The sequence below is a fragment of the Gopherus flavomarginatus genome, chromosome 1, assembly GCF_025201925.1.
Source record: "Gopherus flavomarginatus isolate rGopFla2 chromosome 1, rGopFla2.mat.asm, whole genome shotgun sequence".
Classification (NCBI taxonomy): Eukaryota; Metazoa; Chordata; order Testudines; family Testudinidae; genus Gopherus; species Gopherus flavomarginatus.
Genome location: NC_066617.1, coordinates 98,943,706 through 98,956,010, shown reverse-complemented (window position 1 = coordinate 98,956,010; position 12,305 = coordinate 98,943,706).

The window sequence follows — 12,305 nt, the reverse complement described above, 5'->3', positions numbered from 1 at the left end:
TTGGTTTGGCATGATTTGTTCTTGACAAATCCATGCTGGCTATTTCTTACAACCCTATTATCCTCCAGATCAGTGGTTTTCAACCCGTGGCCCGCAGGCCGCTTGCGACCCAATCAGCATGCAGCTGTGGCCCTGTGACATCCTCAGTATACAGGTAGTATATATGTTGGGTGGATGTGACCTACATAACACATAGAGAGCTGCATGTGTGGCCCACAATGGTAAAGAGGTTATGAACCACTGATCCAGATGCTTACAAAATGATAGTTTAATAATTTCCTGGTATCGAAGTTAGACTGACTGGTCAGTAACTCCCTGGGTCTCTTTGTTCTTCATTTTTAAAGATCAGTTCAATGTTTGCCCTTCACAGTCTTTTAGGACCTCACTTGCCCTCCATGAGTTCTCCATGATGTTTGCGAGTGGTTCCAAGATTGCTTCTATGATAACAGAATATTATCTTTATTCATATAAATGTTCAGGTACTCAGTGTTGTTAATTTTTTTGCCTCAACATGGCTGGCACTGTAGATCTGTGTTCCAACAGCAGATGGAAGAAACAGGGACCAACAAGAGAATTTTTCCTGTTCCAAGATACATTTACCCAGCTTGCTCTTGTTTCAGGAGCTGAAGGGAGTGGTTATTCCTGCATAATTAACTCCTTAGACTTGCTTATCTGGAGCACTACTGTACCTTTACCTTACTGCCAAAGTAACAGCTTATAAGGAAGATCTCCCACTTAAATGAGATTCCCATCTGCAGAAAGCTGTTAGAAATGCTCTCTGCTAGCCCTTCTTCTGGCCCCTGCTGTGGGGAGTGTGCTAAGGAGAGGACGAAGTGCAGTGCATTCCAACTATTCTTGACTTCCCACAGTCTTCTTGGCCTCTATTCCTGGGCCAAACACAGGGACAGAACAGCAGAGCCGTCCTCGCATCATTTCAAAGATGAGCTGAACTCTCTTTTGGTTTAAATATATAAATAAAATCTATGTTGGATTTCATGTAATTCACAGCTATTCATGTGTGCACTTAAAAATTAGAAATTAATGGCAACCATCTGTCTGAAAAGACAATGGTGTGAGTGCCAAAGCAGATCAGATGCTATGTGCTGTGCTACAGCACCACAAGTGGTTAAAAGTCCAATTCTCAAGTGACAGTCCTTGCCACAGATAATGCAGGTGTAAAGCGCAGGGCCAGAAGATGAAGCCAGTGCACTGCTAGCACCTGAGGTCTGCTGTGCTTTCCTCTTAATTCTTTTCACTTTCCGCTCTCTCAACCCCCTCTCTTCAGTCTCTTTGACTCCCTCCAGCACAGTCAGTTGCTAGCTGCATCTTCCCACCTTGCTGTGTCGATGTCAAAAGTGTTCAGGTCCCTTTTGCAAATGACCACGCACCTGAGCCTAGGTAGACCCAGTGTCCTTGGAGCATCCACAAGTTCTCCATACATGAGATACTTTGGAATCCTTTGTCCATCTGGTGCCCATGACGAAGCCAACGCAGATGTCTGTGTTTGAGAATAGTGATAAGACTTTGTAATTTTGCTTTCTCAAGTATTTCAGTGGCAGGAACTTTGCGATCCCACTTGATGGAATAAAGAAAAGATAGAGGGTATGGAAAGTGTTCAGCCTGCTCTCATGTGTGCTGCAGCCGGTGTCACCACTATATAGCAGCATACTCCAAACATATGTCTAGTAGACCTGTATCTTGTTGTGCAGTGTCAGTTTCTGGCTAGCCCACGTTTGCTTGGTCAGTTGGGCACATATGGTGGCTGCCTTTCTGTGATGAAAATTAAACTCACTAGCTGGATATACGTTATCCGATACAATTGATCCGAGATAACAGGACTTCTGCACAACTTGTAGCGTGATGCTAGCTATTAGAACTTCTGGGGCAGTCAACACACCTTTTGCCATAAGCATTGGTTTTGGGGTTTTTTGGTGGGTTTTTTTTTTCCAGACTGACGATTAGTCCAAATTCATCACAAGCTAGCACAATGCTACTGCAAAGTTGCTGGAGCTCCTCTTCACGGGGTGTGATGAGCACCGCATCATCACTGAAAATAAGTTAGCTTATCAGCAGGTTTTTTACTCTGCTTTTTGCTCTTAGACATACACTGTTGGAGAGTTTTCCGGTCTGATATTGTATGGAGAAAGCATGATGAAGGAGCAGAGAGAAGAATATACTGAAGAGTGTTGGTACCAAAACAAAACCCTGTTTGACACCACTACAAATTACAAACATTTAAAAGTCTGATGGTTAAAACATTGTGAAGAGTTCTGCTCTGCTTTATATGTTGCTATAGATAGTCACAGGATATATACAGGAACTGGTGTAGAACCTTGCCAAGTAAAAATCATTCCAGTAATAGTGGCAACTGCTCAGGATTGGTTGTCCTGATGTGAGCCAGATACAGTATGATCTTTGCAGCGTTAGTCATAGTCCTAGGGTTTAAGGCCAGAACAGATCTACTCTGATCATCATGTACATCACAGGCCACCAAACACCCAGCCACACTCACATCAAACCCAACAACTAGAATTAGACCTAAGTATTACAGCCATTAGGAGACTAAACTATGGTGTGCCACAGCCAGAGAATAGGAGGGACCAAGGTGCACCAGTGCCCAAAGCCTCTGCAAGCACTTTTCCTTCACTTTTGCCTATCCACTTTCTTCTATCACCAGCCTCCACTCCCTTTAAACTGATCATGTTTTCAAGCTACTAGTGTACTCTAGCATGACCCATCACCTCTCCTCTCTTTCTGATGCAATTGACTGTGGTGTCATCACCCAGTCATCTGAGGGGACTATCCAGAACCAAATACAGGAGACAGATGGCAGGGCAGAACATTACTGTCGAGATGAGCACAACCCCACAGCTAAGGGGTTGGAGTTCTAGGAGAGCAAAGAGCAGGGCCAAAAAGCTTGGATCTCCATCTGCCAGTGCAGACTACTACTAGACACAGAGCAGAATGGACGGGGAGCTGCATCGAGTCCACCTGGTGCTACTCTACTTCTTGACCTATTCTATCTTTGTGAACATCTACAAACCACTGTTCCATCCCCTCACCACTGTAGCAGACCTAGCGTCCCAATGGCTCACTGCCCAGGTGATCAGGCTCTTCATCCTGTGGCGCTGCAGCCTAGAGATGGCAATTGCTTTACTCTTAATTCTGGGCAAGAAGCTCTGGGCTGAGATGCTAGGAAATAAGGCACTATGGCAGTCCCTGGCAGCAGCCAGAGTCTTCTGCCTTCACCTAATCACCATCCTGCTGCACTGTGGTAGGAGATGTGCTGTGCAGCTGCTGGGGCACCTGAAACAAGTGGTTTGGGCTACCTTGTCATCCAGTACCCAGTGGGTCCACCCTCATCTGGCTGCCTGTTTCCGGGAGGACAGCAAGAACTGTAAGATAGTGCTACGAGGAGGCATGCGGCAGGTGAGCATCTCCCTCTTCTTTGGGTTCCTCGATGTGGTGCTAGAAGTTTTCCACATGTCAGCGCTGGCAGTGAGATATGGAATCACCCACATCTTCAGCTATGCCAAGCCCACATGGGACCCTGCCTCAGAGGACAACAGCTTAGTTACCATCACTTCTGTCCTCCCCCCTGCCCGGGTTCCCTTGAGTCACCGCTTCCAGGGCTCTACAACCTCAGTCCTCAAAGACTTCCCCTCATCCACTGACATGCTTCAGTTTGTGGTTGTCAGTAAAAACATAGGTGCCAGTAGGTATAGTTTGAAGGGCACGGCTCTTCCCCTGCATGTAAGATTCCAGAGCTATAAGAGAATGAGAGAGCCATTTTCTGTGCAATCCAGAAGCACTACAGTGAGGCAGCTGAAGATAGCCTGCGTGGTCTTCATTGTGCTCTACCTCTCCATACTTTCTGTCATTGTCCAGTGAGTCACATAAAGGACCAGCTCATATATTTGTGATATTTTATTTATGAAAGATGTCTTTGCTCTAACCCTGTTTTTGAGGGCAGCGGCCTAACAGCACAAGGTATGTAATGCAGGGGGAAGAGTCCCAGTGGTGCAGTGTGGCTTAAGCATAAGATATCCATCTCTGAGGACCATCTCTGAGGATTTGGGTACAAATCCTGATTTAGATGACAAGTGATAAGAATTTGGCCTCATCATATTTCTTGATGTGTCATAAGAACTCCATCAAGGAATGAAGAATATGTAGAGTGAGGTATTAAGAGGCGAAAGCAGGAAGTGGGATATACCGTGATGGGAAGCCAGAGAGATGAGATGGAGTAAAGGAAGAAGGTGAGGGGCTGTGGAGGGAACAAAGGGATCAGAGAGAGGCAAGAGACCAAGGAGGACACAGTGAGAGTAGAGGGAGCAAAGAGGAAGCAAGAGAATGAGGAGCGAGAAAGAAGGAATGGAGGGAGGGACAGGCTGAGAAGAGAGTTGAGGAAAACAGAGATCATACAGACGACTGACAAAGGGGGTAAGAGACAAAAGGAGAGAACAACAGAGAGGTAGAGAGAGATGAGGCAGGGACAATTCAATGTCTGTGGCCATCCCAGTCGTTGGCCTTTCTCCTGAGAGTACCAGCATGGGGAGCAATCTGTACCAAATGGGCATGTAGTTCTTTTGGCAAAGGTTGTTCAGTGCTCTACAGTATGTGCAATGAGTTGGGCGTATCTCAGTTCAGTCCTAGCAGAGAGATGGACCACACTGCAAAAGCCACCATCACAACGGTCATACGTTTAAATGTTTAGTATTTTTAAGATAATATTTCTTGGAGTGGGAGCGTAGCAGTGACCTTCATTTAAACTTCACACAGTATTTTTTGTGTTAATTCTCTTAAGTCATATTTCAAAGACCTTACCCAAGAAAATACTAATTGACTTTGAGATTTTTCTTATGTAAGGAATTCAGGATTTGGCCCAGTGATATCTCCTGAATAGTGGAAAATGCATATTTTAAGTGTCATGCTGGAAGAAAAACAAATAAATCTGAACTCTTACATTCAGTCAATGGACTACCAGTTAGTAGCAGCAGTTTATCAGATGAATCATCCATTGGTTGATCATGTCATGAGAACACTGCACTTTTTATAACAGCTTCTGAAAGGGCTCATCCAAAGGCAGAAGCCTTTCATTTGGAGGATTCCCACCACCTTTTAAATATGCAAGACAAATTCATTTACATCACGACATCATGGGATGACATTGCATTATGGTGCCATCACAATGCAAGGCCACCGTAATTGCATCTGCCTCATCTTCCCCACTCTTAAGTAAGCCGGGGATAACTCACCAGCCAGCCGCATCAGTGAAGCTCTCATCAGTAGCGAGAGTCCCTTCCCTGTTTCCAGAGATGCAGTTATTGTTCAGGCACAAACACAGATATAAGGTGAAGAGAAAGAAAGGATTTATGAGGAAGGCAGATATTCAAAATTCATATTCGCAATACATACAATCTCTTAAATAAATTTATACATGTAGTCATCATATTACATAGCCCAGAACGACCTTAATGACACCTGAAAATGGCACAGTGATATGGGGTTAGAGTTAAGTTTTAAAAGGTTTGATCAATTGCCTCCATTTTCAGGATACACTAAGCATGTTTTATTTTTAAGTAATCACAAAAAATATTTTTCTTCTGCAGTTATAAGACAAGTAAATACAGAGCCTATCACAGAGCAGTGTGGCAACTTTTAACGCTGCTACTGAACAGCTCCATGTTCATGGTAATTTGTAATGCCTTGTAACTCAAAAACAGCCTTTAATTTATTCATACTTTGCAAAAAGATGCAGTAAAAAAATAGACACTGTAAAAAACAAAACATCCTTAGATTCGATAACAATTGATCAGATAAAATAGATCTAGTTTCTTATATTGGAATCCATTATTTTAGCATCTGAGCACCTCAAGATTTAAAAAAAAGACATAAGATAATTCACATCTCCCGTCCCAGCAGGGACATGTTATCAAGCTGATTGTGAGCTCTTCAGGGCAGGAAGCATGTACTCGTATGTATTTTTAAGTGCCTGGTACAACTCACCCTGAATGCAGTTAGGGCCTCTAGGTACTACTCTGTCAAACAATACAAAACAATGCTCTGGAGTTAACATTATGCAGGGAAGGGAGAGATAATATTAAGCTTTATCGTGGAACCTGTCTGCAACAACTAAATGATGGAGACTATCACCTCTTCATAAGAAAATGTAATACATACACCACCAATATTAAATCACTCTCAGTTCATTTACTAGTGTTTCTAGCATACAAATCAGCATAATAAAAATCAAGTCATACTGCTGGATGGTAGAAGCTGGCTCAAACCATGTCCATAACTTGTTTATACAAGGGTTTCTGATAAGGCATCTCTTCATTCTGCTAGCTACATAGGGCTGAGTTGCAACCTGAACAGTTATTAATTGGGAACTGGATGAGATAAATTATTAATTCATCCTTTGGCAAAGGGAAATCAGATTGTACTGGAGTCACGAAGCTCTCTAAGGTCTGTCTAGATTTGAAATTGTGCTAGTACCCATTTAACTACACCTCTACCCTGATACAACGTGACCTGATATAACATGAATTCAGATATAAAACGGTAAAGCAGCACTCCGTGGGGGCAGGGCTGCGCGCTCCGGCAGATCAAAGCAAGTTCAATATAATGCTGTTTCACCTATAACATGGTAAGATTTTTTGGCTCCCGAGAACAGCGTTATATCGGGGTAGAGGTGTAGCTGTTTTCAGACACAGCTCTTGCCAAGCAGCTACAATTCTTCAGTGCAGGCTCCTTGCCCTTGCACCTGCAACACTGCTGGGCCCCCGCCCAGCCATAATCTGGCCTCAAATCCTAGACCACACCAGGCAGAGGAAGAGGAAGGCAGATCAGAATTCCTGGCTTGTTCTGCCAACAATCCAGTAGTGTCTGAGTCATCAACAGGCTGATACGTTCCTCCAGCCGCTTCCCTGGCCTGCTAGTATAGCAACAAGTTCTTCTGTTGAGAATGCAGGAGGGAAAAAAATGCTTTTGTGCCCAAACTCTGATTCCTGCAAACACAGCTCACTACAGAGCCTTGTCTACACCAGGGTTTGGGGGGGCAAAACTTTCCCACTGTTGCTAACATTGGTGCCACCCCATCAATGGGCGCAATGACAGTGCCTTAGTAGCCATCGGTGTCTTTTAACAGTGTATTGTTTAGATGTGCTCTGAGCAGAAAGGGAGGAAGGAGAAGAAAAGATGGAAAAATTCAATAAAGAGAAAAAATTAAGCTAAACAGATAATGAAAAGTGTGAAGGAAGGAGTAGATACATTAAGATGGGGTAAGTCCTCTGCCCTGCACCAAGTCTGAGTAAACAGGGTGAGTAGAAGGAGAACAAATCCCCCACCCCCTCCACAGCCAGAGAGAAACAGAACTATTCTACCACTAGTGTAGCACCCAAGGGAGCAGCAGTTTATAAACAGCAGTTTGGTCAGCAGACCCACACATATATGTGTTGTCAGGGATTCATGCCCCCATCTTCTCTGCAAATCCTCCCTGCTCAATGGAATCCGACACCCACGGCACAGTTCTGTTGCCTTTCCAGTGGCATGTGTACAATAGGTGGAAGGGGACAGGATTTGGCCCTGTACAGCAGAAGAAAAGTGGAGTGAAAGAAGGGAACTGAGGAGGAAAAGAGCAAGAGAAACAGTATGGAAAGGCAGAAACTCAGATTAAAATGACAGATAACCAATGTATATATTATTGTTATGGCAGGTGTTCATAGGTAGTGCTATTACCCGCAAGGGTCTCCCAAATTCTTTTCCTTAGCATACAGACAAGCTTTGATTATTCTTGTGTTAGATTTTGGTTACCCACGTTACCAGGTACAGAGAGCTGTGCTAGTGGCAGGATAATTTGTTGTCTGCCTTGGTCTCAGCTTAGAGTCAATTCCTGAAGCATAGTTACTCTCCAGGAACCAGGCCTTTGTGTTGGGTTGAGATTCCTGGAAACTGGATTTGCCCTGTGGACTGTTTGGTCATCTGATACCAGATCTGATGTACATATGAAAATAAAGCAACCTATGCTTAGAATGTACCTGCAACGCTGATTTCTCTTCCATTGGGAAGCTAGACTGCAAGATTCCAGTGTCTGTCACCACTCAGTGGTCTTCCAGGGGGTACATCAACTAATCTGGATATTTGCCTAATTCTACAACAGGCTACATAAAAAGCACTAGCAAAGTCAGCACAGACAAAAATTTCATACAGACAGTGACTTGTTTATACTGCTCTATATGCTATACACTGAAATGTAAGTACAATATTTATATTCCAGTTGAGTTATTTTATAATTATATGGTAAAAATGAGAAAGTGAGCCATTTTTCAGTAATAGTGGCTGTGATACTTTTGTATTTTTATGTCTGATTTTGTAAGCAAGTAGTTTTTAAGTGAGGTGAAACTTGGAGGTGCACAAGACAAATCAGACTTTTGAAAGGAGCACGTGCTTGGGGTGGCACAATTATAGGGGTGGCATTCCAGCCATTCTTTTTTTTTTTTTTTTGCTTGGGGTGGCATTTCGGCAGCAGGGGGTCCTTCGCTTGCTCCAGATCTTCTGCGGCACTGAACGAACCCCCACCGCCAAAATGCCGCCGAAGACCCAGAGCTTAATCAAGGGTGCAACTGTGGTTCCATGATGCTCCCACTGAAGTTAACGGGAGCTTTGCCATGGACTTCCTTGGATGCAGGAACAGGCCCAATGTCAGAAGACATCATGGTTTTTAAAGAGGATGCAGCATCCATGTGCTTGAAGAAGTCACGGACACAATCAAAGGTCCAGAATATATTCTTGTAACAAGCAATAAGCCAATATGGGCTGAATCTGTTGGTAAAGCAGCACGGGCGTTGATTAAAAAGGAAGAGAGTCTAAGCAGTTGCCATCTTATTTTTCACCTGTGACTCCTCTCTCCTGCCTCAGATTTGATAGATCTAAGAAAACCTCTTACAATGTCAGTTTCCCTCCTCAGCACTGCTCAGATTTGAAGAGGCAGAGCTCATATCTCCAAAGATGCTAAATTAAACAAGCCTAAGTTTGTTCACCTTCGAGCATGTTCTAACGTCTGTTTCTCCAGGCTTTTACTGAGGGGGTGGGTTAACTATGTTGAGAGAAGAGGGGTTTACTCTTGGTATGCAATGTTTTTTCTTTGTTGGCATTGCTTCAGCCTTAATTCTTTGTAATAGATTCAGTTGCACCTAAAGCTCCAGGTGGCTGCGTGCCTATACATCAGAATAAATCCACAAAAATGGAAGGAAGGATGGTCCAGCAGTTAAGTCACTAGCCTCATCCAGCCCTTAGGAGACCTGACTTCAATTTCCTGCTCTGCCACAAACTTCCTATATGACCTTGGGCAAGTCACTTAGCCGCTCTGTGCCTCGGTTCCCCCTCTGTAAAATGGGGATAATGGTACTTCCCTACCTCAGAGAGATGTTGAGAGCATGAGTATGTTAAAGGTTGGGAAGCACTAGAAAAGGTTCTGAAAAGGGCAACTAAAATGATTAGGGGTTTGGAGAGTGTCCCATACGAGGAAAGATTAAAGAGGCTAGGCCTCTTCAGCTTGGAAAAGAGGAGACTAAGGGGGGATATGATAGAGGTATATAAAATCATAAGTGATGTGGAGAAAGTGGAGAAGGAAAAGTTATTTACTTATTCCCATAATACATGAACTAGGGGTCACCAAATGAAATTAATAGGTAGCAGGTTTAAAACAAATAAAAGGAAGTTCTTCTTCACACAGCGCACAGTCAACTTGTGGAACTCCTTACCTGAGGAGGTTGTGAAGGCTAGGACTATAACAATGTTTAAAAGGGAACTGGATAAATTCATGGTGGCTAAGTCCATAAATGGCTATTAGCCAGGAAGGGTAAAGAATGGTGTCCCTAGCCTCTGTTCATCAGAGGATGGAGATGGATGGCAGGAGAGAGATCACCTGATCATCGCCTGTTAGCTTCACTCCTTCTGGGGCACCTGGCATTGGCCACTGTTGGTAGACAGATACTGGGCTAGATGGACCTTTGGTCTGACCCGGTATGGCCGTTCTTATGTTTTTATGTTATGTTCTTATGTTCTAAGCACTTTGAGATCTGCTGATGAAAAACTAGGTATTATTAAATAAGAAGCTCAAATTTTCCAGAAAATGTGTCTAGAGGAGAGCAAAAAAGAAAAGTGAACCAGAGCTTTGCTAAGAAGAATCCACAATGTGCTCATACTCACAACAGCTTTGACTTTCTCTACACAATGGCTTTTACAAACGTTAAAAACCCAGTGAACCTACTTCTGATTTCAATTCACCAGTGTAGAAGAGTAATTCTATTGAAGCAAATGGCGTCCGGGCATAAAACCAGTATATGCAGCAGGAAAATCAAGCCCAATAACTTGAGCTATGTCTCCACTGCATTTTTTTCCTTTACAATTTCCCACCGAGGCAATTCCACTGGTGGCAGCAAGGGTAGGAGTCTTACCTCAGACCAGCAGCTTTGCCAACTCTCATGACTTTACCACAAGTCTCACTAAGTGGTGTTTTTCTTAAAGCCCCAGCTCTTGGAGTCTGGTGATTATATGAGAATCTCTGCTTTCATTTTTTAAAAAGTATGTTTTTAGCCCTTGTGGTTTCAGAGAAATTCTTGAAAACATGAAATGAGCGCATGTAAGCGCTCAGAAACAAAGTAAATAAAAAGAGCCCAACATACTATTTTTTGAAAAAAATCATAATTTTTAAGTCAATCTCATGATTTTGGGGTCTGACTCGTGATTTTTTAATGCTGGACTAGTGGCACTTTATCCACCATGTCATCTGAACCTGCTCAGAGGAGGTCTAGAAAACACGGTAGTCAAAATGTGGGTGGCCATGGGCACCTTGTCTACACTAGAGCACACATGAAATTTCAAGAATCAATGTCTAGGCTACTCAATCCAAGCTTACACCTGAATCATGTGCCAACACACTATGGCTGCTAGGGGCGACTCTAGGTATTTTGCCACCCCAAGCATGGCAGGCAGGCTGCTTTTGATGGCTTGCCTGTGGGAGGTCCCTGGTGCTGCAAATTCGGCGACAGCCTGCGGGAGGTCCGCCGAAGCTGCGGGACCAACAGACCCTCAGCAGGCATGCCGCCAAAGACAACCTGCCTGCGGCGACCGGCAGAGTGCCCCCCGTGGCTTGCAACCCCAGACACGCGCTTGGGGTGCTGGTGCCTGGAGCTGCCCCTGATGGCTGCTCAGTGCGGATGTGTCTGTTAAAAAAAAAAGCGGTTTAGCCCAGGTAGGAACCCAAACTACAGTCCATTATTGAATCCTGTTCTATGAGGGCTTGTTCCCACCCACACTGGCTGCCAAATTGGGTTAGATATGGGGTTTTGTCTACTACCAAATTCACAGATAGCTCCAGCCATCGCCCTCCTTTGCCCACTGCCCAGCCCAGCATGGGGACAGGTACACTGGGATTCTCTCAGGAGTCACTCCACCCCCTTTCTGACTCCTTTACACTGCTGGAGTGGCACAAGGGGTCCTGGTCCATGACTGGGGCTCCTACCTGCTATAAGAAGATAGATAGATAGATAGATAGATAGATAGATAGATATAAAATGGAGGCAAAAAGCTGACTCTAGGTCTTTGTCTCCTGTGAAGCACCTCATAGGGGCTCCTGCACTGTCAAATAAAATAACTATAAACCTTGTTATTTACTGACTGTCTTGTTTGCTGGCAAGCAAGCTGAAGATGAAGCAATGAGGGAGGTTCACTCCCTGGCCCCTAACATCCAGATCAGCCCTGTAGCCTGCCAGCTCAGGCTGGTGGGATCTCAAAGCATCCTTCATGCCAACCTAAGGCTGTTTCGACACCCCCAGCCCCTCCAACTCACCCATGCCAATGCAGCAAAGGTGAAATGTTTATCAGCTGGACTGAGCTAAGGTAACCGTTGAGCAGGACTCAGGCTGTGGGCACAGGCACTGGTGAGCAATACTTTTTGTAGGCCCTACAAAAATAAAACAGGCAGCACCCTTCATTGCCCTGAGTGAGCACTGCATTAAAAATACCTAACAGCCGGGGTTTCATTGTGGTCCGCACAGCTCGCGTTCAGATGGGCTCACGCTCTCCTGCCCGCACTCGCTCGGAGCGCGTTCCCGCCACTCAGCTGCTGCTGCTGCTGCTGCGAGGGAGCGCGCGGCCCCTGCGCTAGCGCCTGCCCCGGAGCGGAGCGACCGTCTCTCTCCAGCCGGGCAGCGGTGACTGAGCGGGGCGCGACAGCGCGGCCATGCACAGCTAGCCCCCGCCAGCGCCCGCCCCCGCCCAGCTGCCTCCCTTACCCCCCC